Raw genomic sequence first — 10867 nt, 5'->3', positions numbered from 1 at the left:
TCTGTTGCAAACTAAACAGCTGTGCCCCCAGTCTGCAGGTAGCACTTTGCTGATATGGCCATGATCCAAAATTGCATTGTGTGGGGGCGTGGTGGTGTGAAAAAGTCCTGGGTTCCAATCAGTTAAGTCAGTGTAAGTTTTTGCTACTGCCTTCAAAGGGAGCAGGAGCAGGCTGAGCATTCTGTATGAAAAAGTGTCATATTTCTTCCATGCAAAGTTTTGCAAAGGGCCATCCTGTTAACAATTTTCCACAGGCGTCTTTGCAGATTTACACAGATGTCATTGCAACCTGGCTTTGTCTCTGTTTTCATAAAAGCTGGTGAAAATTCCCTTTGACTTATTACAAAATTGCACTGGCAGAGAGAGAGAGAGAGAGAGAGAAAGAGAGAGAGAGAGAGAGAGAAACTGCAACTGTAGGGTGAAAAGGGCAATATTGTCATCTTTTTGCAAACCTCTATAAAAAGCCAAACTTCCCTGGTGTTGCTTCTGGTGCAAAACTCTCACAGTTCCAACTCCGATTCTTTGGCTGCTTCTGCCAGCTGCGTCGTTGGTTCATACACTTTCTAAAGTGCAATGTCTTCATGAGAGACTCCAACATGCTTATTACGTCTCAGCATAACAGGGTGAGAGGGATGTAGCTATGATGGCAGTGTCTGAAATAAAAGCAATCTCATCAGATTACAGCTTTTGACTCCTATCTGTTTAAGCATGCTGATAAGTGGTGCTTTTTCTCTCCCCTTTATAATACTGTCTTCTCCAGATCTTGACAAAGTAGAACAGTTGTAGGAGATTCATTAATCTTGGTCTAAAGCCAATCAAAATAAATAAAATATAAACTCTCTTGATTTGTTATTTATATACTGAAGAAGAGCTAGGTCTGGAGTGTCTAGCTGAACTGAATATGCCACCTCATTGCTGGAACCCCTCCCTATCCCAGTGCCCACCTTGATCTGCAGTCAAACAGTTATCAATTCCAGAGAGAGACTTGGGGTATAATGACACTCCTCCCATGTGCCTGAGGTGGCCAGAGTTGCGTACACTGGCACAAGTACAACAGAAACTAAGCGTTGGCCTAAAGCAATGTAACACCCAGATAAACAAGTCTGCCAGAAAGGGGCCTGGCTGAGGCACTGTACTCAGAACACTCCAGGATTGGCTGATACAAGTACTCTCCAGCAACAGATAGCTTGAAGACAAGGGTGTATCCAGGAAATTCAGATTTCTCCACAGTATTACAGCCTGCATGGCAGCCCTCCAGGGCAGCCATTCGCCACGCCCACCACACAAAGAGGTTTTCCAAAATAATTCAAAGCAGAGACATTGATGCTCAGATCCACATAGATGCGGGGAGGACGGTGCCCCCAGAATAAAGGCTTGCGTCTTTTTCTATGTTGATTTAATGCATTTAGCTGGGAGGGAATATGTGCTCACAAAAGATAGGGAAACGCTTTTTGCAAGAGAATCAGGTTAACAATAGGGCCAGTCAGACAACTTGGCTGAGGTGAAACAGGAAATAGACCCAAACTTTACCCAGAGTTCACATGCAAACTCTCATGAACATCAAGCTCCTCTATACCCTAAGTGTATTTCTTCCTTTTCTGCCTCTGGTTTCCAGCAGAGGTGCCTGATTACCAAGGCAAAACCTATTCCTACTGTACTTCTGGCCTGACAAGTGACAAGGTAGTTCTGAAAAATCAAGCAGGGGAGCTTGTCCTCACAAATGTTGCAGCCCTAAGAGTTTGGATGTCCTTCTGAGGGAGAACTAGCTATTCTGCTTTGAACAGGTACCCATCTCTGGGTGATTTGGGATATTCCCCAATCCCTGTCTCCTGATTTATTTAGCTGTAAAGGCAACCAGGTTGCTACTGTCATAGATTCTGAGGCCAGAAAGGACCATTGTGATCATCTGGTCTGACCTCCTGTGTAACACAGGCCAGAGAACTTCCCCACAATAATTCCTAGAGCAGAGCTTTTAGAAAGAACATCCAGTCTTGGTTTCAAGATTGCCAGAACTGGAGAATCCACCACAACCCTCGGTAAATTGTTCCAATGGCTAATTACCCTCACTGCTAACAATGTACTCCCTATTTCCTGTCTGAATTTGTCTAGATTCAACTTCCAGCCATTGGATTGTGTTATACCTTCCTCTGCTAGACTAAAGAGCCCACTATTAAATATTTGTTTCTCAAGTAGGCACTTACAGATTGATCAAGTCACCCCTTAACCTTCTCTTTGCTAAACTAAAGGGATCGAGCTCTTTGAGTCTATCACTATTGGGCATGTTTTGTAATCCTTTCACAAGTCTCATGTTTCTTCTCTAAACTTCTCCAATTTATCAACACCCTTACTGAGTTCTTGATACCAGAACTGGACACAGTATTGTAGCAGCAGTTGCACCAGTGCCACGTACAGATGTAAAAATAACCTCTCTGCTCCTACTCAAGATTCCCCTGCTTATGCATCCCACGATCACATCAGACGTTTTGGCCACAGAATCACACCAGGAGCTCATGTTCAGCTGATTATCCACCATAACACCAAAATCATTTTCAGAATCATAGCTTTGAAGCACAGAGTCCCCCATCCTGGAGCAGGGACTACATTCTTTGTTCCTAGATGTACACATTTATATTTAGCTATATTAAAATGCATATTGCGTGTTTGTGCCCAGTTTAGCAAGAGATCCAGATTGCTCTGTATCAATGTGACCTGTCCTTGTTGTTATTTACCCCTCTGCCAATTTGATCTCTGATGATTTTAGGTTTTCTTCCAGGTCATGGACAAAAGTGTCAAATAACGTAGGGCCATGAACCGATCCTGTGGAACCCCACTAGAAACACACCCACTCAGTAAGGGTTCCCCATCACAGTGATGAGGGTTAGGAGGAGACAGACCGTGATCGCCGGAGATTGTTTGGACCCTTGGGCCTGCTCCTGCCCCTTCTTCCCCATTGAAGGCAAGCAGGGTCAGATTGTGACAGCTCCCTAACAAGCAGGCTGCCTGGGGTGAGCATGCAGGGAATCTGCCCCACATTCCTCCCCCAGCCTGTGTGCTGCCCACTCAAGGAGCTGTCCCAGCTGCAGCCCCCTACACATACAGGTTGCCTCCTCAGTGTGCCCTCACAAGCACCCCAAAGGGGGCAGGGAATGGGCTGTATATGTCCCCACCACTCCCTCTACAGTGGGCTGTGGAGCAAGGAGGCAAGGCTGTGGGAAGCCAGCTGCATCATCCTAAAGGCTGAGTGGGTGGAAGCGTTTGCCATTCTGATGCACAGCCCTTCTTTGAGCTGCTCATGTGGTTGTGGCATGTCTAGCTGCCCTTGCCTCAGGCCAGTGTGAATTGCACAGACTGAACCACTGCCTGGTGTTTTACAAAGCAACTACAAGTCAGTGTAAAAGTTTAAGTGACTGCACAAGGTGTAAAGCAATGCAGAATGAGACACTCAGGGCCTGATTCTCAAACACCTCCCACTAGACCAATATAGCTGAATTTGAGCACAGATTTTTTACTATACCGTAGTGCAGGAAAGAAAATCATCTTAAATTATTGACAAGAATAAAAGCTTGGTTTAGTATCTGGAAAAAGATCATTTTCACAGAAAGTGGCTGTTTAATAACCATTTATCTGAACAATTCAGGGAGAAGGCTACATATGCTTGGCAGCACCGACACAGACTAAAAGCATAAGCAAATAATTCTGATCCATGGAGTATTTAAAAGGACACCCTCAGACTTGCTGTGTGTGAGAAGGAGTGAGAGTCCCAGCCTACAATTCACAATAAGTGAGAGTGGTGAATTATTTTTTTATCATTTGTATGATTATTCTCTGCTGTGTTATGGTAGCACCAAGAGAGACGTACACACACCCCCTGCTCTGAACAGCTTGCAATCTAGATGGTTTGGACTGGAATGCTGGCACACTCACTGCTGACCAAAAGTTACCAGCAGTGCCAAAAGCCTATGGTCTGATGAGAGTGCACTTTAGAACTGGACTAGGCAACTCAAGTGATTACTCATTTCTTTTCAAACAGTTTGAAGTTTCCATTGCCAGGGATTTTCTGTCAGTTAGTTCAGGAAGGGAGGAGAAATGCTGGATTGATCTTGGCGTAGGGCCAGACTGTCCCTATGTCTCCTCTGCATGTTTTGAAAAGTTGATCCTATTAACTTTCCTATCCTTAGCTCTGTCTGAGGGGTGGGGGAACATTGCTCTTGTTAGCATAGACCTCCTCAAAGAGCTGGCAAAGTCAGTATCTGAGTCTCATGACTTCAGTCACCGAGCTGCTTCCTTTCCTCATTTTAGCAGCTGTATCTCAGAGGCAGAAAGGAGGGGAGGCAAATATACAAAGAGCTCCACCCTGCAACACACTAAGCACCCATTGGTTTCAGTTCTCAGCACCTCACAGGACTGGGCCCTATCATCTTCCTCCTTTTGGCGTTGAACTCTTCTTGGCAAAAGATTAGTGAATTGACTGGCTTTCAACAAGTTTTATGAAGCAAGACAAAAGCATGCCAGTGCAGACAGCATATTAAACACATTCAGCAGGGAAGCCGGTTATACTTGTTGTGTGCACGCGTGCATGCGCCTGCATGTGCGTGTGCACTGAGGGCTCTAAGAGAACTGTTGGCTCAGAATGGCAAGCAAGAGGGAAAAGTTGCAATAAAAGCAACATGTGGTTTTTAGCTCACTGCCTTACCTCAAATGAACCTTCATTAAAGTTGCTCTAAGCCTGTTGATTCCACATGCCCCCACTTTAAAGATGATTGTCGTGCTTACCCACATGATAGAAACATATGATTTAAAGATTAGGGAATTTAAGGAATCATTTCTATGTTTGTGGTTATTTTGCTGAAGCGTGAGTGTCCTTCCTGACCACGTCTTCAGTATTTGGGCACGCACACTCACCTACTCACCTGCTCTACCAAGCAGCTGACACATCTGTATGGACAGATGGAATGCAACAAGAACAACAAACAAGGGTCGAATGATTTACAAGGGAAAAATTCCACAATGAGGGCTGGTGACTTCACAAACCACAAGAGCAGAGCTGGAGACTTCCTGAAACAGAGTTCATTCTATGAAACATGCTTTTGGTTGTTGGGTTTTTTGGAGTTTTTTTAAACTATATGGACCCAGTGTTGGTGTAGACTTTTAACATATAAAAATACACTCTGATTAACTTCTGGCCCAGAGAATTTCTAAAGATCCTCAACTGGAGTCAATCAGTGTAGCTACACAAAATACAACAGGGGAGATTCTAAACTCTCTCTCAGGGGTGGAGCTCAGAACTGCAACACTGAACATCACAACACCAAACTTTTAGGCAACCAGAAAGCCATTGAAGCAGCAGTGGAATTCATAAAGCCTGAGCTAGTCACCTGGGCCCCCTATATAATGAATGAGGAGAGGCACCTGAGAATGGGATCCACAAAAACATGCTAGGTGGGAAGCCACGTAAGCTAGCCAGTGGGAGATGGTGAGGACAGGGATGTGTCTCCACGGAGTTCAGCACCTAAGTCCAGGCTGCAGAGAGGTCCCTGTCTCTACCTGCATTCCACAGCTGGGGACCCTCTCCTGGAGGCAGGTGCCTAAGCCATTTCTTGCAAGAATGAGTTAGGGGCCTGCCTAATGTCACACAAAATGGCCGAGAAAGGGGGTGAAGGAGGAGGTGGAAACTGCCTTTCTTATGACCTTTAGTCCCACGGGAAGGCCAGTCATGGGAGGCAGGAGATCCCGTTCAGTTACCCCTTGCTGATTGATTAGAAGGGTTATGACCAGAGAGCTACCACACGTCAGGTGCATGCCATAGCCTCTGGACCATAGAATGCGTCTCACTATTTTTGGTCCAATATTTAATTATTCAACTACTTAATGGTTTCGACAAAAAAGATGGAGAGCACTCCATCAGAACATCTCCTCGCCCAGTGGTTACAGCACTTCTAGAGACATGGGAGACATCCCTGATCCTCATCTTCCAGAGAGATGAACTGAACCAGGCTCTCCCACACCCCACGTACGTGGCCTTACCACTGGGTTAAAGGATGTAAGGGAGTCTGCTTCCTCCGGCTATTTTGTGTGGAGTTAGGTGCCCACTCAATTGAGCCCTGCAGGCAAGATAAGCAGAGGAGCGCCTGCCTTTCCCCAGCTGGAGGGCCACGCTGGGACTTTGCCCTGAGAGAGGCATTCGGACACCTAGAAGGAAGGAGTTGTGTGCATGCTTTGAGGCAGAAACATGCACCCTGGAGACTTTTACAACAAAAAATATAGGTGCTGAGCGAGTTTAAGCACCTACAGGATTAGGTAGCAGTCAAGTGGAGTTTTGTGCATTGCAGTGATACCTAAGCCTAGGATTTAGCCCTGGAATTTAGGCATGTAAATCCCTTAGTGGATCTGGCCCTTAGTGCCTTTTACACAGCTCCCGGCCTCTCATCCAGCATAAAAAAGCCAGAGCAGGGGTGATGATCTAACCCTCTGTGCTTATACTACTGTCGCTTTGTAGATTGTTAGTACAGGGTATATTATGCATGTGTGTTTCAGTTCACAGTTAAAATAAGATTATGCCAGCATTCCTCCTAGAAACCCTTATGTTCACAGGGTTTTTTTAATTCAGTCGACAATATTCTCTGTGCCAGAACTTTGAAGTCTAGTCTTTTAGTAGTAATAACAATAAATGAACTGCCACTGTGAAATGGGGTTTAGACTAGCAGGGACCTACAGTTGTTTCTGTCTAACACCTTTCCAGTGGCCAACTGGGCAGCACTGAAATAAGTTGGTGGTGCCATTCCAGGTCCTAATGGATACATGTCTTCATCAGACACCCGGCATTTCAGATCCTCGTTGGCAGCATCAGCAGAAGGCCCAGGATTTAAAAGGGAATGGAGACTAAAAAGCTCTTTCTCCTAAAGTTGGTCACTTAAAAACAAGGTTGAGGAGTATTAGCAGAGTGGTGTTGGGTCCCTTTTTCCGTGGGCAAGCCCAGGACTTCATTCCACAGAATTGTTAAGTCAGCACTAAAATTCTACCTGCATATACTACTCTACTGTCTTTTGCTTTAGTACTCCTCTGCCAGTCCTTTTACCAGCTGGGATTCCTCAATATGACATCATGATCAGCATGTTTTCACTGGAAGGGAGACATTGATCCACACCTTGAACCACCCACACACATACATCATCACAAATACAGTAATTGCAATATCCTTCTACAGGCTGGAGCTCCTTGGGAGTAAATAGACAGCCCAACTGCAGTGAACCTGCAACAAAAGGTTTATAGCTGGGCCTGTATATATGATATATTTGCTGAGATCCTGAACCTAGGCCTTTGTGGTACATGGGCAGAACGAGCTAAGTGGAAGTCTTATTTGGGCTCAGCCAGCAGCTGTAACACACTTTGTTTAGGTGGAAGTAGCCCTTCAGATGTACATTAAATGAGCAAACACCCCTTAGGTAGGTGCACAAATCTCCTGAGCTGGATGGATACATGCATGGAGATATGCATTCATGCTATCCTGACTGGCACTCTTGCTAGGAAGTCACTTATGCGCACACTTGCCTAAAATGGGGACTTAGTGTGTCTTTGCTAGAGCGTTTGGCTCTCAGTAGCCTCCATCTACAGTGACCAGGGAACAAGTGTGAAAAATCAGGATGGGGCTGGGGGGGAAATAGGTGCTCATATAAGAAAAAACCCTGAATATTGGGACTGTCCCTATAAAATCAGGACATCTGGTCACCCTATCTCCAGTCTCAGAAATGGAGGATACTCCCCTGCACAAACACATGACTGGGCCGCTCATCCATTGTGCCCCGTTGTGGATGAGCTGGGGTAGCAGCATCTTCCATTCCTGTTCCCCTGTTGACAGCCCATCGAAGCCTGAGTGATTTGCCCCTTACCATGGCACAGTCCTCCAGCCAGGTCACTTAATCCCACCACTTCTGGAGTAATAATGTGTCCAATAAAGCAAAGTCTAATAACCATGTCCCCGGCCCTCTGCTTTCCCCGGGATTGATAGTTCTTGTCCCCCCTTGCATCAGGGTGGCTTTTACATCTCCTTTCTTGAGGGCAGGGATCAGTAGAGGAAGCCTGACACTCCCTCTACTCTGGGGTCAAGTCTGGGGACCCTGTAGGAAGCAGCTAAGATCTACTTCCTCAGACCTGTTCCACCCCACCTGAGAAAGCCTGCCATCCATTGACAACACAAAAAGACATTTAACAGGGAGGTTTGAGGTCCCCATGGCAAAAAAGCATGCATAACTGTGCATGTATCTTTGCAGGCAAAATTACCACAATGCTTCTGCATATGGGGTGATTTGACTCAAAGATTTGTCACATGTCCAACAGTATACAGTTATTTGCATACACAATCAACCACCAGACACAAGCAATCACAGTAACTGCATGTGTGAATGCAGATGCGGTTGCATGCATCTGTTTAAAAATGTGGTCCCAGTAGTGACTGGTGTAGAGAAGCAGAAGAGAACAGCACGCTGTGGCAGCTAAACAGCTAAGATTCTACGTACAGATAAGCACTAAGAATGCACAGAAGGTGTCACTGCGGAACAAGCGAAATTGATATTTGTAAACTAGAGGCCCTGGGAATGAAATGTAATCCCCCAGTTTACACACACACACACACATCTTGGATGTGTCAATGTTTCAAAAGCACAGTTTAAGGGCACATGTGATCTCCGCAGCAGTGTAAACGGTTGCCTTCTTGGCCAGAAAAGCTAAGCAACCTTGTGTGAGTGACAGCTTTACACAGTTACATTAACACTTAAAGTGACAGATTAACTACAATTTATATACATTCAGTGAAACAATTCTAAATTCACACCCTTCTGCATGGGGTTTACCAACTAATAATATATAAGATCCATACAGTTTATATACACACACACCACCTAATATAGGTCAGTTTCATTTTTCCGTGTTGTGTAGCTGGTTTATCCTATGTTACTACCTGTGCCTATTGAATCTCAGCCAAAAAAAACCCAGAGCATGTTCCTACTCATCCATCTTTATAACACAGGAGTTCTCAAAGGGACTTAGCAACTGTCAGACCAGAGGCCCATCTTTTCCAGTATCCTGTCTCTGAAAAGTGTAAGAACCTTGCAGCAGGCAGAGACATTTTCTTCTTAACTCCAATTATCAAGAGATTGGTTTATGCTCCCACTAAAAGTGTAAATAAAGGATGATCTCGTTTTCAGATATGTTGTTTACTAAGGGAAGTATTTGTAGTCTACATATTTTCTGATAGGAGGCATGTCATTCCTTGCAGAAAGTCAGAGTAAATGGACTTTGTATGAGAACTATCTGGAAGTAAGTCAGTAGGAATCAGAGCCTTAGCACAAGGACAGAGTATGAAACAATTCTATGGGTCTCCTAGCAGCTATTCTAGGCCTGGAATTGGGGGGTTGTGGGTACTGGATCTGTGTGATCAGACAGAAAACTAATTTTGGATCTAAACCACTTGACAGTGTTCCTTTAAAACACAAAGGGAGCAAGAGAAATTTCCTGCGCGCGCATACACACACACTCCCCGCAACCTCTTCCCCCTGAAATATATTATTCCTGCTCCTCCTCTGCTCCCTGAATTGAGCTTTTTACCTGTTGACGATGGATAAAAGTAGTAACTTTTCTCATTCTAGTTCCACACACTTTCATCTGACCTATTTCACCCTCTGACTTCAGTGCAACTCAGTGGTCCTGATTTCCCATCACAGCTGTACTGTAGAAAAGGGGACACTGCAGGTGTGTGTGTGCGTGCGTGTGTTTGTGCTGAAGGAGGAGGAGCAAAGTGAAATGGTGGCAGGAGAGCCTTCCATAGGTTTTGAAGCACTCTAACGTATCATCTGGGACCTTATATAGCTCCCTCCTTATGATCAGTCATTTTATTTCCTACACATACATACACTATGGTGTCCTACCTTTATTATGCTAGAGCTCATTGTCAAATTTAAAACTGGACCCAACTACTCAACTCAGATTAGTAGAGGAAGCTCCAGAGGATGAGCAAGATGGTGAGCATGATAGCAGGTAGCAGTGGCCAACAGGAGAGAGAGGTTATGTAGCCACAAACTTGTGCTGACAAGAGGTCATCCAAAATAATTGGAGCCTTTTGAATTCTGGTCCAATGACAGTCACCTTCATGCCTTTTTTCTTAGGGGGCAGTCCAGTTGTGGGTCCTATTATATTCTACCCCAGCAAGAGGAACAGTTCAAATACCACAGGCAATCACAACGATTGAGCAGTTGAGACTGTATTAGATTTGTTTTGCGAGAACTGGGAGGTTTGTGAGTTTAGTCAGGGATTAAATTTCCCACCAGGAGAAAAAAATTCTCTGCCAAAAAGTGATGTAATTCCACTTTGAAATAAAGAGCAAATTTTCACACCAGCTTAAAAAAAAAAAAAAAAAAAAAGTACAACGTTCACAGTGAAAATGGGGAATTTATCTCAAAACCATAATTCCTTCTCTTCACTTTTGTGACATATAAAGATAGATTTGGAAACAACATCAGAGTTGTTTAAATATTTGTGGAAGAGGCAGATACAGTTTTTCCACTGGGTTTACCAGCTATGCCCACTGTGAAGGGAGACAGCACAAAGCGTATGCACCACCTCATTCAAGGGCTTAAGTGGTGGCATCAGTGGTACACAGGTCTTTTGCACAAGAGTCAGTTTCACTCATCATTACTAGAAATGGGCCTGAAGCAGGATCCTGAATCAAGCTGACTCAAAGTTTTTGAGTGTTAGAAATCTGAACCCATATCAAGATCCAAATTCTGCAAGTAAACCCTTTCTTGTGAATGGGCCAAACAAATTCCCTTCAACTACGCATATGCAAAATTGAAATCTGAAATTTGTGGCTTGGTCC

The sequence above is a fragment of the Emydura macquarii genome, unplaced genomic scaffold, assembly GCF_026122565.2.
Source record: "Emydura macquarii macquarii isolate MOO-44397 ecotype Brisbane River unplaced genomic scaffold, CSIRO-AGI_Emac_v2 contig_1483, whole genome shotgun sequence".
NCBI classification, from domain to species: Eukaryota; Metazoa; Chordata; order Testudines; family Chelidae; genus Emydura; species Emydura macquarii.
This window is presented reverse-complemented; position numbering follows the sequence as displayed.